Genomic DNA, 17,222 nt, shown 5'->3' with positions numbered 1-17,222 from the left:
CTTTCACACATAGATATAGACCCTAAGGGCACAATCTAATAAATATTTGATCATTACACTCTGTCCCAGAGTCTTCTAGGATAACTCAACCTGTAACACGGATGGACATCAAATTACCTCCAAATGAAGAATTTGTTTTTTAAAGTTTTGTTTCCCTAAAAAACGCCAATGTCACAAAGAAAGGCTGGGGAAATGTTCCAGATTAAAATAAACTAAAGAGACATGACAACTAAATGCAACATACAATGCTGGACTGAATCCTGTACTGGAGACAAATTAAATGCCCAAAGAGCATTATTGGATCAGTTGACAAAATTGGAATATGGATTGTAGTTTAGATAAAAAATATTGAATCAATTTTAAATTTCCTGTAATTGATAAGTGTACAGTGGTTATGTAAAAGAATGTCCTTGTTTTAACAAATAGACACTGAAATATATAGGGGAAAGGAGCATGATATTTTCAACTTCCTCTGAAATGGTTCTGAGAAACTACATACAGAGAGAATATAAAAAAGCAAATGGGGCAAAATTTTAACAATTGGTGAGTCTAAGTAGAGGGCATATGAGAGAATTCTTTGCATTTTACTTGCAACTTTTCTGTCATCTTGAAATTATTTTCAAATAAGAAATGTATATTTATATATTACATATAAAGAATTACAGATCAACCAGATATAGCAAAATGTTAACAACTGATCTAGATGATAGGGAAATGGTTGTTCTCTGCACTATTCTTTCAACTTCTATGAATATTTGAATTTGTTCATAAGAAAAGTTGTGGGGGGGGGGGGGGGAGGGGGAAATAGGGGCCAGGATGTTTGTTATGCAAGACTATACCTTCTGGAGCACTATGTCTTTATTTCAAGTATGCCCCATGTTTAATGGTTACTCTGTCTGTGATTAACTGAGAGAACATAGATTAGCATATCAATTAGACTCTTAAAGTTTTCCCCTCTATAAAGTAGCCCTCTTTTAAGTCATTAATTATTTACTTCCTCATTATAAGAAACCCAATTAGATGTACAGTGTAAACTCTTAAGTTCCAAAACTTTCTCTCTTTTTTATTTTCTGTTGTATCCTTATTTGCTAGAACAATTCCTAGACCATGGAATTTGCTCAATAAATATCTATTAAAACAACAAGTGAGAAAATAAAATAAAGAACACGTGAGAAAGAGTTAAAATAAATATGATTTGGGTATAAGTTAATAATTTTACCTACTAAACATCAACGCCTACCATTATGACCAAAATTAAATTTGATTTGACTTTTTGCTTGCTCTCTCTTTCTTACCCCAAATTGGGAGAATATGAATTCTAGAATTATTTTAGCAATCAAGTTGTTAATTTGGATGGACCTGAGCCAGGAAGTAGTTGGAGATAGCACTGCTGGGCTCCAGGAGGGAGCGGCAGAGAGCTTTTGAATGCTAGCCCTTCAGGGCACTTAGGTATAGAGTGACCTTGAGGAAAGACGTGCAGCTGCAGCTGAGGGCCTGGGAGGGGAGGTCTCACCACACAGGACCAAGCTAACTTGAAACCAGGAGAACCCAGGCTCTACCACACTTGAAGAAAAGAGATCGTAAGGCTATAGGAAGCCATGTGTCAGAAAGCATCGCATATTTATTAGCCAAGTGTCAATACTCACTCAAGGGGCCTGGAAATGAGTCCAGCTGCAGGAGACGATGAGCCAGGAGTCAGAATGCAGAAATCAGAATTGGAGCAAGAACCGAGAGGAACCTAAATAGATGTGGAAATAGGGTGCATTAGTTTCGACCTAATGGATGTGTGTGTTAACCACAAAACAGCAGCCTTCCCAGGATCCTGACCTCCTGGCAAACACTGGGGGCTTGCTGATGGTGCTGGTGGCTGATAGGTCTCAGTCCTAATGGCAAGTGTCATCCTAAGACACACTCTGCTGTCATTTCAGGCCATCCTTTATATTCTACCTTTCCACTCATTACTTCCACTTCCAGCTCAGAATCAGAGGAAGCTGAACAAAGCATAACCAAGAGGCCTTCAATTTTTTAAAATATATTTTTATTCATTTCAGAGAGGAAGAGGGAGAGATAGAAACATTAATGATGAGAGAGCTGCCTCCTGCATGCCCCCCCCCCCAACACACACACACTGGGGGATCGAGCCTGCAACCTGAGCATGTGCCCTAGACAGGAATCAAACCCAGAACCTTCAGGCCAATGCTCTATCCACTGAGCCAAACCGGCCAGGGCATGAGACCTTCAATTTTTCATGTTTATCCTCTTGTCTGGCCCTCGCCTCATTTTTTTTTTTAAAAATATATTTTTATTGATTTCAGACAGGAAGAGAGGGAAAGAGAGATAGAAACACCAACGAGAGAGAATCATTGATCAGCTGCCTCCTGCACGCCCCACACTGGGGATTGATCCCACAACCTGGACATGTGCTCTTGACCGGAATCGAACCCCGGACCCTTCAGTCTGCCTGCTGAAGCTCTATCCACTGAGCCAAACCGGCTAGGGCTCACCTCATTTTCAAATCTAGAGAGCTGCTTGCTCCCTAGGCAACTTTTATTTAAAATAATTTGTTTAGATTTATAATTAGTTATTTTGCATGGAATAATAACAATTATCTCTTTAACTAACACACCCAGCAAACATCTGAAGTGTTTTTAAGGTGGCATCTTAAACTGCTTAAAAAGGACCACATTGCCCAACTTTTTGACACATTGTAGTGAAATATTAGAACTAAAATCAGTACCGTGGTCTTACACTGTAAGACATGATTTATGATATGCAGGTGCTCTGAGAAATATGATTAATGGTTGGGTTTTATTTCAGATATTTTCCCCATTTATAGTGAGAGTACTATATAATGTTTCTCCATTTTCTTCTTAGAATTATTTCATTAATACTCAGCTGTTGGCCTGTACTAAGGTTTGGCCTCTAAGAGAACTTTATTACAGATGTCACCAGTGTGGCCAACAGCTAAGTTGAGGGGTGGGGAGTAGTATTATTCCAAAAGCAGACTAAGTTAGTACAGTAAAGCAGAAGCAGTTAAACATTAGCTTCCATGGATTCATCTAAAAGTATGCAATAAGAAATTCTGGAAAGGAGCTATTTTTACTTTCATTATGAAATTTGTGAGTTTTGGTTTAGTATTTTTTATATACTGAATTACATATGCAGAAGGATAACTGTTTTTCCAGTATATTTAGGGTCTGTCAGTAAATACTGTAAAGGACTTCACAATGTGCAAAAAGCTCCCTGGGCACCCTAGCTGGTGTGTCTTTTCAGGTTCTCTCTGCCTGTCATTGTCTCTGAGGTATTTTATAGTTGTATAAGTTGATATTTCTGCAAATGATCTTTGTCCACAGAAATACAAATGAATTGTATCTAGTAGAACGCAATTGATTATTGCCTTGTGAGTATTGGCCAGTTTTGCAACTGTTTATAAATTCACTTCAACATTCTTGATGGCCTATGTATGTGTGATACTTTGAATTCTCCTTTTAATCCATGTAATATTTTTACTGATTCTCTCATTTACTAATGAGTTCATTAAAACCTTTGAAACATATTAATTTCATATTTATATGAGTCATGATTTACCTGTTTAAAATTATCTTTTGTCACTGGGGAAAAAACTGAGGACCCATAAGCAAGATTAATGTAGTTGTTTTGCATAGTTAGAATATTTAACACAGCACTCAGATATATTCAGCTTTCCTTCTCTCTCTCTCTCTCTCTCTCTCTCTCTCTTCAGTTAGACTGAGGCCACTTTAATCCCTGCTGCAGCTTCTCAAACAGAGGAAGGGAGCTAAACCAATGTTCCAGCCAGCCCCAAACAACAAAATAATTGGTTAGATGTGCTGCTTTGCCTGAGTGCAATCTGAGAACACAGAATGCCTCCTTGGCCTGAGGATACTATCTGCCTCAGCACCGTGGGATACAGAGAATTCACAGCAGCCCCAAAGAATTTGCAGTTATATCTAATCTGTGACCGTCCTTGCCTCATCTCTCCCTTGGGGTATCTAAATATTTCCAGGGTGTTTATGTAGATATGTAGACTTGAGGCTTATTTCTACATAGCCCTCTGCAGTCGGTCTTCTATCTCTTCTGTCGCCTGGTCTCTCCAGTTGTTCGACCTCCCTCTTTCCCACCAGTCCCTCTCACCAAAGTGTTTGGATGTGAACGATCACAAGCATTTCCGGGCAGTATTTTACAGCAGTTAGGAACTAGGGCCTGGAGTCACACAGACCTTGCTTTCTAATTGCAGTGCCATTTTTTTCACCTGTGTGGCCTCGGCAAATGAGTTAAAAGCTCCAAGCGTCAATTTCTCCATCTGTAAAATAGGGATAATACTATCTACTTTATTGGGCAGCTGCCCGACGATGAAATGAGGCAATTAAGTGAAGCTCCCGGCTTGATGCAGTCATCTGTTACGACTGCAATTTCCATCTCTGTCTCCTATTTCCTGTTTTACTTCTATTTGTAGTGTTCTTCTACTTCCCATTTTCTTACTTGTAGGTTCACAGCTTTCCCCTCCATCCGACATAGATACTACCAGGTTTCAGGTGCCCAAAATAAGGCACCTTGGCCTGTTAAGTATTTTACTCCGAAGGAATCTGAGAAAACAGTGGGTCCAGAGAGGCCTTCTGGATTTCCCCTGAGGCAGGTCATAAAACCCGCATGTGAGAGGTGCCTCTCCCATAGCCAGAGGAAAGGAGTGTCCTCATCTCAGAAGCCGAGGGACCAGGAATCTGAAAAAACAGGCCTTGCTACATTTTCCCCACATACTACCCTCAGCTCATAACCCTTTGGTCCCACCACATTTTTCCATGACTCTCAACTTTTCATCAAACACTCATGAAAACACTCACCTTTAACCGTTTCTTCGGGCCTTCATTATAAAGCCTTCTTTTGGAAGGCTCTCAGGTCATTTACCACTAATATTAATTGTGTATGCTTTTCTGTCTTTTATGTAAAAATTAATATAAACTTTATATAGAATTATATTTGTATTATGTAATTTGTATGCATTTAATGGTTTGTAGTTAATATAAATAAATAAAAATTAAATCTGTTAATCTGCCTTTTGTTACAGGAGCTCTGGCTGAGAATTCAGAAGGAGAGGAGGAAAAGCAAAGGCAGTGGTCACATGTACTGCATCATTTTTTTAAAATATATTGTATTGATTTTTTAGAGGAAGGGAGAGGGATAGAGAGTTAGAAACATCGATGAGAGAGAAACATCGATCAGCTGCCTCCTGCACAACCCCTACTGGGGATGTGACCGCAACTAAGGCAAATGCCCTTGACGGGAATCCAACCCAGGACCCTTCAGTCCATAGGCCGACGCTCTATCCACTGAGCCAAACTGGTGAGGGCCTTTTTAAAATTATTATTACAATCGATTTAGTTTTTTCATCAATGATCTGGGGAGAAAATCTATCAGCAAACCATTGACAGTGCCCGGCTCAGACTAAGGCCTGAAGAAGTGTGAGATGCTGTTGCTGTTACCTCACTTTATCAGTCTTTTTGTTAGGGTGGATTGTGAAATAATTCACATAACTAACATATGACTTTGTTGAAAGGTAGCAAATTCTTGGGTTTCTAGCTAATTTAATGACCAATGGCTCTAGTCAGAGAGTTCGTTTGATGATATTATTTGTGATTACTTCAGATAACATTTTGGATTTATGTTTCATCCTAAGAGAAAACATCAGCTGAAAAGACACCACGGTGAGCAGCAAACTAGTGGTTTCCTGCTGTTACGGTAAAGCTGAACTGTGCTCATTGCTTCCTGTCCAAACGTAGGACATTCTGATCCTGTGATAATGTTCTACTAAAGGAGTTTATTTGTTTTTGCATCAAATGATTTGTGTCGATGAGTTCATTTCTTGTGAGGAAGATCAGTACAACATGGCTGGGCTCCTTGCTGTAATCTCCCTGCCGGCTAACCCAGCTAGCCAGAGAACACATCAATTGTCTGCCTTAGCAAGAAAAACATCAGCTCTTCCAAAAAATTTTTCCGTTGGGGCATTCTCTTAAATTTGATAAATAAATTATTTACCGATGGCTTGAGAAAAACATAAAAAGAGGAAAATGGTCATTTTTAAAGAAATCACTCAACGGCAGCCAGAGGTTTCAAGCAGGTTCCATTTGCCATGGCTAGAAAAGAGAGCTGATTTGTTTTCAACCAAACTTCTGTTTATTTAAGGTTGAAACAAATGACTGAATGCTTCTGTAAATATCCCAATGTAAAATTAAAATGGAGAAATACTCTCTACAATCGTTTTTCCCCCTTTCTGTATTCTGGGAGATGTAATCCATTTCTGAGAAAATCCGAAAATACCACTTTCATAGAGTGGTGCATTATAACCTCTCAGACAAGCAATTTCATGTGTGTGCTGACATTCCCCTTCCCCATGCAGTCTCTCAGAACAAAAGGCAAACAATAGAGAAATGCCATATTTATACATGAAATATCGTTCCAGAGCTAGGCATCCCTTCCCTGACAAGGTAGGAAGAGCTTAGCCATTTTACCACATTTCCCCCATCTTCTTGGTCAGAGCATGTAAGCAACTGTAATTAAGTATATGTTTTGTGTGTTGATTATGTAAAATCATTCCAGAGGCGACTGGTTTTATTTTGAATAGAGTTAATGAAATGAAAGCTTGTAGGAGGGAGAATGACAATCAAGCAGAAGAGTCTTGTTTAATATTATCTTTGCACCTGGGCAACATAATACGTAATTTATATCAACTTAGTATTTTCCATAAGGTAACCAAACAACTGATTTGACTAAGCTTTAATTTTCTGAATTTGCTAGTGGTTTTGGAATTAAGGAGAAAATCACCAACAATTCTAAAGGGTAAGCTGTGTTTTTACATGTTACTTTCCTAACCTCCACAAGCCTATCCCACATTTTAAATCTGGATCCCTATATTCTTCACTTATAATTTTTAGTTATATACTTAAATGCTTATTTGCTAAATGTCTCTCTCCCACTGATCCCATTGTAATGAGCTAGTTATTAATAAAAGGAAAGGAGCAACAGGAAGGCCAGACATGATAGCCATGTCATTTGGGCAGCTCCACCAGGAAGTTGCAATTTCACACTCCCAGGAGATCCTGGCCCATTTCCAGCAGATCATGGGAGGATGGGGGAGAAGGAGTCCAACAAAGGGAAGATAGACACATGCCCAGTAAAGTTGGGGTGACACAGGAAAGGCACTTGCTTGCAAATCACACCTGGGATCAGGGGTGGTTGGCCAGAATGGGTGTAGCCACTGCAAGTGCTCAAACATTTGGGAATACATAATCCCCAAGCAAAGAAGTTGGGCTCTTGTTGCGTGTTACCCTTGGCTTGTGGGGTCCTTTTGCTCCTGCTTCTTTGCATTCACCCCTATGGCCCATAGCCCTGTGGACCCCGCATGCAATGGACTAATGGACTACAAATGGGAAACACAAGCTAAGCTAGCCTGGCGCTGGACTGGACCCGGCTCCAACATGGAAAGGAAACTCTGGATATTAGCTCTGATTTTAGCTCTACTGAAGCCCTAGCTACATTTCTTCTATGACTGGACTAAGGGAAATGGGACTTGGAAACCGGGGGCATAATTCCATGAAATAAAGCTTTCTACCATATCTCATCCTCCCGTGGGAGCCTCCAGAAATGCTTATCCAACGGTACCCCAATGACCCCACTTCCACATGCAACCAGGGAAGATGAGCCCCTCTTATGTCCTGTAACACCACCAGGCTGCAGTTTAGCTTACTTCTATACTCCAGAGCCTACCACAGTTTCTGGCAAAGAGCGGACCTCAATAATATCCACTGACTGGTGGAAAGACAGTACAGTGGGTTTTGATAAAAGGCATTCATGCTGATGGGCATCTCAACAATAACCAATATTTCATTTTGTCTGAGAAGGCAAAGGTGAGTTTGAGAAGTTCGTAATTATCATCAACTCCATTCATTCCTGTGCTCAGAACCTCTTCTTATGAAAGGTGTTAAAAGAATGCTGATTACCTAGGAAAGCTAGTCTCACTCCTGAGAGGTGTTAAATTTGTTCAGCCACTTCATTAGACCAGGATTTTTGATTGACAGGGAAGATGATGGAGAATTTTCTTCAAATTGCTATTAAGGGCAAACTAGTTTCCTGTAAACCACATGGTTGTCTAATCATGTATTGCTTATAATTAAAACCAGTTCACCTATCTACGTTAAAAAGGAAGCAAATACCAAGCGCACCTAATTACATAATATCATTTAACACATTATGGTAACACCTAACATTTCCTGAGGACTTGTTAAGTGTCTAAGGAACTTTACATGCATTTTTCACAGTTAATTCTCAAAACAATCCTGTGAGGTACTATTATTTACTATTATATTTCTATGAGGGTGAGAGTGGTGGGGCAATTAGCAAAAGTGGTAAAGTCCAGACATGGCTTCTGGGGCTGTCTGACTTCAGACACTTCTTTCTTAACCCTTGTTCACAACCTCTCTGTTAATGTGTTTATCTCCCTTGCTAAACTGTGAAAGCCTCAAAGGCAGGAGCTATGTTTTACTCACCCTCATATCTCAACTACTTTATTGCAATAGATGCTCAATAAAATTGTAGTGCATGAAGGAGGAAGTGCTTTCTCAATATCAAAACTATATGCTTGCTATAGTTTAATGTTAAATATAGTTAACTATACAATGTGTACAAACAAAATACACACATCAAACAAATATTTACATAATAAAACAATTATATATGAACATATCTCACTACTTTTATTAAATTGGTAATCTATGTTTTATGTTAAAGCATAAGAAATTCCCATTCTATTAGGTCAAAAATGGTGAAGGTCAAATAATATCCGTTTTATATGGTACAAGCTAGTGAAAAAAAAATTTATGTCAACTCTTAGTGGTATAATTAGGCAGGATATGTTCCACTACCAGATTTTTCCGACTCAAATAGAGGTATATCATTATAAACCACCAAAGAAAACTTCTTTGTGAGAATTAAAGACGTCATATCTATAAGAACTTTCTTCTAGGTCCAATGGCCTAACTTTATATACGAATGATTTTTCATGTATTTATCACAGTGAAGATAATTTGGTCCTATGAAAATTCAACCTCACACATATTAGCCTTGGCTTGGATTCTCTTTTTCAGGCTGCCAAGTTGCATACACCTCCTTTCAAAGTCCTTCTCCATGAAGCCCTCCCTCCCCCAGCCTCACCCCTCTCCCGCCCCGCCCCGTTAAAAAAATATATGTTCAGTAAAAAGTATTTCTGGAGCCTCTAGGACAGTGGTTCTCAACCTTCCTAATGCCGCAACCCTTTAATACAGTTCCTCATGTTGTGGTGACCCCCAATTTCATTGTTACAAATTGAACATAATTAAAGCATCGTGATTAATCACAAAAACAATATGTAATTATATATGTGTTTTCCAATGATCTTAGGCGACCCCTGTGAAAGGGTCATTCGACCCCCAAAGGGGTCGCGACCCACAGGTTGAGAACCGCTGCTCTAGGAGGTGAAGGTGAATTATAAGTTTGCTCCTCTTGGGCACCAAGACCATACGGTGTATGCCAGAGCACTGGCCACTTGCCTTGAAGCTGGGTAGAACTTTGGGATGAAGTGAGGATAGTGGGCTGGAGAACTCTCTTATTATGATTTTCTTTGTTATGGAAGACCCAAAATAAAGGGCTGTTTTTGCCCTGATGTTTTAGGGAAAGCAATGCTTTACATTTGCACTTGCATGCTGTTCTCACACCCTCTCTCCTAGCAGAGGTCAAAGGCTGTTCTGGGCTCCTCAGGCCAAGAAGGACTTCTCCTGGGTACACCCTATCAGTTGCTCAGTCAAGTCCAGATCTTTTCATCTCACTTGACTTACAACGGGACACCAACACCCACCTCTCTCACTGTCTCACCTCCTCCAGGAACTGTTAACTTGCACACTTCTGTCCTCCCTTTTCTGAACTCCATATCCTGTAGGAAATGCATGCTTTTAAATCTTTTTAGTGTAATAGCTTAATTCTGTCCTCCACACAGCACAACTCTAAGCTCACTTAGGACAAGAATCTCCCATTAAAACCCTCCCGTCTTCTTCCACCACACCGGCTGAGGGGTCAGTCAATATTTGCTTGACTGAATGTGACACATAAAGATGGCTTCTCTTAGTTAATGAGAAACAACCTCTCTTCCCTCCAAACATGGAAAAGAACAGACTTCCAAAAAGGAACCACATATCCCAGCGTCCCTCTTCCTTTGCTTAAACGTGGAGGTGAACACTGAGATTTGTAAAACAGAACAAATCGAAATGTCAACCATACAAAAGCTCTAATATGCCTTATGTATTTGATTGCAGGAACCCCTTTACCACAAACCAAGTCTTTAGGTGCATTCGTCCTGCAGAAAATCGCTGGACGAATGCAGGGTTTCTCACATGCAGGTTTACATGGGCCAGTTGATTGTGTTTGCTGAACAAGGGGCCACTGTGACCAAGGCTGGATGTTGGCTCCCCCCGGGGTCAGTTTGCTTCACACAACAAGAAACCCTTCCACAGGCAAAGCCAGGCCTCATTTAACCCCTGCCCTTCCACCCTCAAATTAATCATTGACCAATAATATTCTCTTGCCTGAAAGGAAGACTGCATAATTTCCAGTAAAAAGTGGTGCCCGAATCATGTGCAGTTTGCTCCTACTACACCATTTTCTTCAACAATGAAGAGATTTTTTTTTCAGCAGCAGTGGCATAATCAGAGCATACTATGATAATTGGATATAAAAAAATAAAGTCTGAATAAAAGTGTATCTCACTAAACATGCATTAGGTACCTACTGTATTTGCTAAGTACCCACTATGTATTTCACATTGAGCAATGACTTAATAAGCAGCGATTAAAATAAGTGGTAGGGGGAATAAAAAGCTGGAAGAAACCTAACCTATCGGATTTCTTTTAGAGGAAAGGAAACTGAGGTCCCGAGAATTTGTTCTTCCTTAAGGCATGAAACAAGTTAGAGACAGAGTTGAATCAGAGCTCTGGAGACAGATAAAATCAAAACAGCAATTTTAAAATATTGTGCAACCTAGATTTGAGACATAGTTGGAAACTGTCCAGTATCAAAGAATGTTATGTTAGTAATCTTCATTTAACTAGTCTTTTTTTTTAACCTTTAAAATTTTTATACTATCAGCTTTTATTGTTGTCTTGGCTTTTATTAATTTCATTAGAAGTTTTATTTGAGGTAGAAACCTTTACTAACGTTAACATCACCAAAGAAACCAGGTGAATTAGAACTGGAGTCCAGACCAGATTGAAAGATTTAACTTTATGTGGTATATATGAAAACTGAGACCTGAAGAGAAATAATAGATAGAAATTTTTAATATTAGAAAGTTTCTAATTTATAAAAGTAATGGACTATTAGAGAAAGTTTTTTTGGGGGGGGGATGTATCACCCGAAGGGGTCCAGCATATACCACTGTGGCATTAAAATTATTTTGAGCAGAAAGCATTTGAGGTCCCAGAGGAACTCAACTGTCATAAATCTCTTCCCTGGGAGTAACCAGGGAAGAAGTTCGGCTCTGATCACCAGAGATAAGACATACCTCACCTAAACAGGCATGTTACAAAAACTTGCCCACCTATTCCCCTAAGGATTCATTTAATTTTCATTAAAAAGTCAGAGCTCTGGAGTTTTGTTTCCCCATAAATACTCTTTCTCCCCTTCCCCTTTTCTTTTTAAGACGTCACTTGTATTCCTGTAAGTGCCTTTCCCCCTTTCTTTTCTGCTATTAAGATGGTTTATAAGCCCCGAATTCTAACCCTCCCTTTATAGTCACATTTTTATGTGAACTCATCTATGTACATTAATAAAACTATGCACCCCTATGTTCATAGCAGCACAATTTACAATAGCTAAGATTTGGAAACAGCCTGAGTGCCCATCAGCAGATGAGTGAATTAAAAAACTTTGGAACATCTACACAATGGAATACTATGCTGCTATAAAAAAGAAGGAACTTTTACTATTTGCAACAGCATGGATGGAACTGGAGAGCATTATGCTAAGTGAAATAAGCCAGTCGGAGAAAGATAAATATGACATGATCTCACTCATATGTGGGATATAATGATGAATATAATTTGATGAACAAGAATAGATCCAGAGACAAATGGCAGGGGGGGCGGGGGGGATCAATTGGGGAAAATGGAGACTTATGTAAAACTTTAGACAATAAAAATTAAAATAAATAAAAATATAAAACTATGTGATTAAATTTGTGTTTTCTCTTACAAATCTGTCTTTTGTCAGTTTAATTCACAAGACCTCAGGAACTGCACCTAAGAGGATAGAGGGAAAGTTTTCCTTCCTGACACAACATCAGTTCAACACAACTATTTTCAATTTTGCTTATTTCCTACAATTGTTTCAACTGTGTTTACTTTTTACATCATTATAATCATCGTTAACATTACAATATAAGCACCCGTCCACAATGCCACATAACCCTTCAAATTATGACTTCCTAATGACTGCAACATACTTCACTGAGATTATACATAAAAAGTTCCTTAACTAGCCTTCTACTGTTGGATATTTAGGTTGCTTCTAATTTAAGTTAGCTCCCAGTGCTGTGGCCTTTGAAAAGGGAATGTTGGGTTAAGTATTTATCTCAGGAAAATGGCAATTAGCGGTAAAGTAACAAAGGAAATGTAGGACATTCTTTATAAACTAAATATGTCTCAGATAAACTCATAAAGAAAGGCCACGGAAAAAACAAAAACCATTTTGTGTCTGGAAGATGTGCAAACATGACGAGAATTATCCAGTAAAAGGCATTACTTGGACTAGGTAATTTGAAACCCAGAAAAAGGTCCCTTGGCCATTGTTCCCACAAAACAAACAAAAAATAATAATAGTGGATTAATTTAGCAACAAGTTTATGGAAGATTGGGTGAATGAGTTTGTTTTAAGTGAAAAGGGCCAATTTAAGAGTTATTGCTGATGAAAGTTCCATTATCAAACCTTCATTTGGTTTTCATTAGCTTTCATTTGAAGAAAATGATAAACCATTAGGCAGAAAGCAATTGCTGCTCGCAGTTATCTGACCACCATAGGAACAATCGAGTTAGCCGAACCTTTCCCCCCAGCTACTTCTCTGCATTTAGCCATTAGTCCTCCATTAGGAGGGCCCAGGTACCAGCCATTCGAACAGGCAATCGATTAGGAGATTTCAAGTAGCAACAACAAAGAAAAGTTTGTTGTGAAGAACCACAAGCTATTCATCTCTGTAAAGAGAGGGGGGAAACACACATACAACCAAACTACATTACAACTCAATTTAGAACTTTTTCTTACCTTGTGATCTAAGGAGGGAAAATCAATTTTCATCTCAGAGCCCCATTTTCTCCTATTAGATTTCTCTACAGTGGGCTTTCCAGAAATGATGCTTGATTATTTCTGAGTCACAACTACTTAAAATCCACATTTATGAACCATTTCCTAGGTAAAAGCTGAGGAAATTACAGCAAGTTCTCTGTGCCCTTATGTTCTCTCTCTTTCAGGAGTTTAGATCTAATCAGCAGCTGTAGCAATGCCTGTTATGATCTTCCCTCAACACTTTTATCAGGACCAAGAATATGAACCTTCACCTAAAGTGTTTCATAAACTATCAGGAGTCCCTTTTTCTCCCTTTCTTTTCTTTTCTTTCCTTTTCTCTTCTTTTCTTTCTTTTTTTTATTTTATTTTTATTGCCAGCTGGTAGTTAATCCAAATACTGCTTTAGACATACATTGTCTGCAGGAATCCTCATCTGGTCAGCTGCAAATGCGTCCCTTGAAAAACAAACAAGAAGCACTTACCAGTTAATTTTCTGAAAGCAGAGGCGCTATTGTGATGCCTGGGTGTGACCTGCCTGCTGCAGACTGGAACACAGGGTGGTTTTCAGAACTGCTACGTTGTGTACTCTTTCCCTGCTTCCTCCTTTGGCTTTTATCTGGCTGTTTGAAATGACACTGTAGAGGAGAATGATGCTGGGTTTCCTCTGAATGTGGCTCTTCCCTTCCTCCTCCACCCTCCATAAAAATTCACCCTGCTTTCCTGGAGGAAAGTAAGCAAGGAGCATACTGCCCCAATTAATTCTTTTGCTCGGCGTGTGCGTGTGTGTGTGTGTGTGTGTGTGTGTGTGTGTGTAACTGAGATTTGTTTTCTTGAATGGAAATCATTGCCATTGGCTGCAGTGCCACAGGCTGAGGAACTAGGGGTGGGGGAGGCACCCATGCCTCCTTTGTTTGGGTGGGCTTGAGCCTAGGAAAAGTCAAATTAAATCTCATTTCAACAATGGAATGAAAAGAACCTTAGAAATGTCAAAGGAGAGCTCTTCGAATGCCCTGGGTTTCAGTGTATTTCTGAGAGGGAAGAGAATTGGAATCACATTGTCAGTTAGGCGAGCATTTTAGCTGTGGTGTGTGTGTGTGTGTGTGTGTGTGTGTGTGTGTGTGTGTGTGTGTGTGTTTTAGTGAGGCAGGTTGAGAGACAGCTTGCCAGGCTCTGAGGAAATTAAAGGTTGGATTTTTATCTCTCATCTCCCTCGTGGGCCTGGCAGATACGGGCTCGTCTGTGTATCTGAAACAGGACTCATAATTCAGAAATTTGCAGGGCGAGTTTGGGGGGCGGGTGGGCGGCGGGGGGGTGAAGGTGAGCAGGCCTTGATGTGGTTAGCTTCCCTCTGCAGGGCTAACGTGATTATTTGGGGAAGGTCTAACATCAGCTTGACCATGTGATATTGGAAATCGAATGTTATTAGGTCCTGAAACATGGGTGGGCCACCTAATTGAACATGGCTTGAGGAGCACACGGCTTTGTGTCTGACTGCTGTGCGAGGCTGCCGGGAGCACCGGGGGCCACCCCAAGTGTGCCTCTTTGGCGTAAGGCTTATTTTGAGCTGATTATTTTTGAAGAGACTGCAGACCCGGAAGAAGCTTGGAAAGCAGGCAGTGGTTACCCTTTTGTGAGGGGAAATCTACATTTATAAGAGACATTTACATTAGAAAGGGGGCCTGTATCAGGAAGAGAGCTACTACTGGAGATCATTTTTTCATCCCAGAGGCTTATCTGCCTGTCAGGGCAACCTTTGTTTCCCAAACATTTCCTCTTCTCACCTTCCTGTGAATTACCTTCCCCTCCTTTAAATCCCAGACCCCTATCCCTTTCCTTAGCTCAGGATCCTATATAATCCTCAATCTTCTGGCCACCATTCGAGGCTGGTATCTTTGTGGGTCTCCTGAATGCGCGTAATTAAAGTTGTTTTGTGTTTGTCCCCCCTCCTCCTGTTCGTGTCTTTTTACACGGGGTCTTAGCCACGAACAATGAAAGGTAGAGGGAAAATGCTCTTTCCTCCCCTCCAAGACCAAGTCTAGAAGATTTAGAGCAGGATCCTCTGAGTAGTGGGTAAGGGTGGAGTGGGAGCAAATGGGAATAACCCTGGGGGATGCTTTTTCAAACTACCAATTTCCCCCTGCCTATGAGGATGTGCTCCCTCACATTTCCCCTCGGGTCCCAGTCCCTTGATTCCACAGAAGTAACCACCAGTGATAATCCTGGCCTATCTCTTTTCAGTATGACCCCAGCACAGATGTGCTGGCTGAAGGCGTAGCAAGTAGTAGAGCACTCTGCTTAGGCACCAGCTCCCACTGCTTTGCTTCAGCAATGTGAGCGTTTACTACTAGTTATATGCTACCTTCTGTCGTCACACAAAAGCACAATTTCACCCACAAAAGACATTTTTGAGAAGAATTTTAACTGTTGGTTACTTTACACGGTTTCGAGTTTCTTTTTTGGTGGTAGAGCGGCAAGCATTGAGGAGCAAAGGATAGAGAAGGATGAGAAATGACATTTGGCGAACAGTTACTAGGTGCCAAGCATAGTTTAAGCACGGTACACACCGAAACTCAGGAAAGTGTACACATTTTTATGTTTCGCTACCACCTAAAACAATAGAGTTGAAACATATGATTACTTACCTTTAAAATTGGTCCAAAATGCCCTAACCGGTTTGGCTCAGTGGATAGAGCGTCTACCTGCACAGACTGAAGGGTCCCGGGTTCGATTCCGGTCAAGGGTATGTACCTTGGTTGCGGGCACATCCCTAGTAGGGGGTGTGCAGGAGGCAGCTGATCAATGTTTCTCTCTCATTGATGTTTCTAACTCTCTATCCCTCTCCCTTCCTCTCTGTAAAAACAAAATCAATAAAAATAAATAAATAAAACAAAATAAAAAATAAAAATTGGTCCAAAAAACTCAGGAACAGTAAATCAAATGTCTCAGCTGTATATTTGAGGAGCTCCCTTAAGATGTGCCTTACAGTTGGTCCATTATTCAAAAATAGTTGAAGCTGAAGTGCCACCCTTCGTGCAGTGAGTGCAGTGGACATCAGCCAGGCTGTTGGGTGGTGCATTGGTTAAGCTGGTGAGTCAGTTCATTGGAGATCTAGTAAGATGGCCTCTACTGTCTGTTGCAGAGTTGGAGTTCAGTCCCAGGCACTGACTCTACACACCACATTTATAGCACATAGAGATGCTATTCAGGGAACAAGATAACAAAAGGGGTCCTGGGTGATCTTGTGCTCTGGTGCAGTGGGTGTGCCCCGAGGGGTCCAGTAAAGGAGATTACGCTGACATTTCAAATGTGATGTTATCTTGGATACAAAAAAAGGCAATAGACAGGCTCCCTTAAGGTAGAGATTGACCTTTGTCAAGGTCTGGGATGAGACTTGACTATCGCCATAACTCACTTTTAGTTAAAAATTATGTTCAGCTTGGCTGGTGTGGCTCAGAGGTTGAGCATTGACTTATAAACCAGGTAGTTATGGTTTGATTCCTGATTAGGGGTTGTGGGGTCGATGATCCCCAGTAGGAGGCATACAGGAGGCAGACAATCAATGATTCTCTCTTATCATTGATGTTTCTATCTCTCTCTCCCTCTCCCTTCCTCTCTGAAATCAATTTTTAAAAAAGATACAGTATCTGTATAATAATAATAATAATAATAATAAAAAATTGTGTTTAGATGCTCCTGTGTGGTTGGTTACTTTCAGTCTCTGCATTTGTGTGGCCCACCATACTGGCTTCCCCTGAACTTGTCAGATTTAGTATGTGGCCCCTTTTCATCCCCACTGCCCCCTTTTGGTCATAAATCAATCCAAAGGATGCATTAACATCTGACACTGT

At 40.3% G+C, this 17,222-nt stretch overlaps 1 protein-coding gene across 2 annotated transcripts in view; it reads right to left on the bottom strand.

Annotated features, from left to right (window-relative positions):
- The window catches only part of GPR1 (G protein-coupled receptor 1), a 44,159-nt gene that overhangs the window by 22,772 nt on the left and 4,165 nt on the right, over positions 1-17,222 (bottom strand). Inside the window, exons 1-2 of one of the 2 annotated variants that reach the window (XR_001363669.1) lie at positions 13,857-14,105; positions 1,647-1,738 (exon numbers count right to left, since the gene is read on the bottom strand). The gene's annotated coding sequence lies outside the window, so the exon portion shown is untranslated. Of the gene's footprint in view, positions 1-1,646; positions 1,739-13,856; positions 14,106-17,222 lie in introns of those variants that run through there. The other variant, XM_005874228.2, reaches the window with a different exon arrangement.

Source organism: Myotis brandtii, unplaced genomic scaffold (assembly GCF_000412655.1).
Source record: "Myotis brandtii unplaced genomic scaffold, ASM41265v1 scaffold43, whole genome shotgun sequence".
Lineage (NCBI taxonomy): Eukaryota > Metazoa > Chordata > Mammalia > Chiroptera > Vespertilionidae > Myotis > Myotis brandtii.
This window is presented reverse-complemented; position numbering and strand designations above follow the sequence as displayed.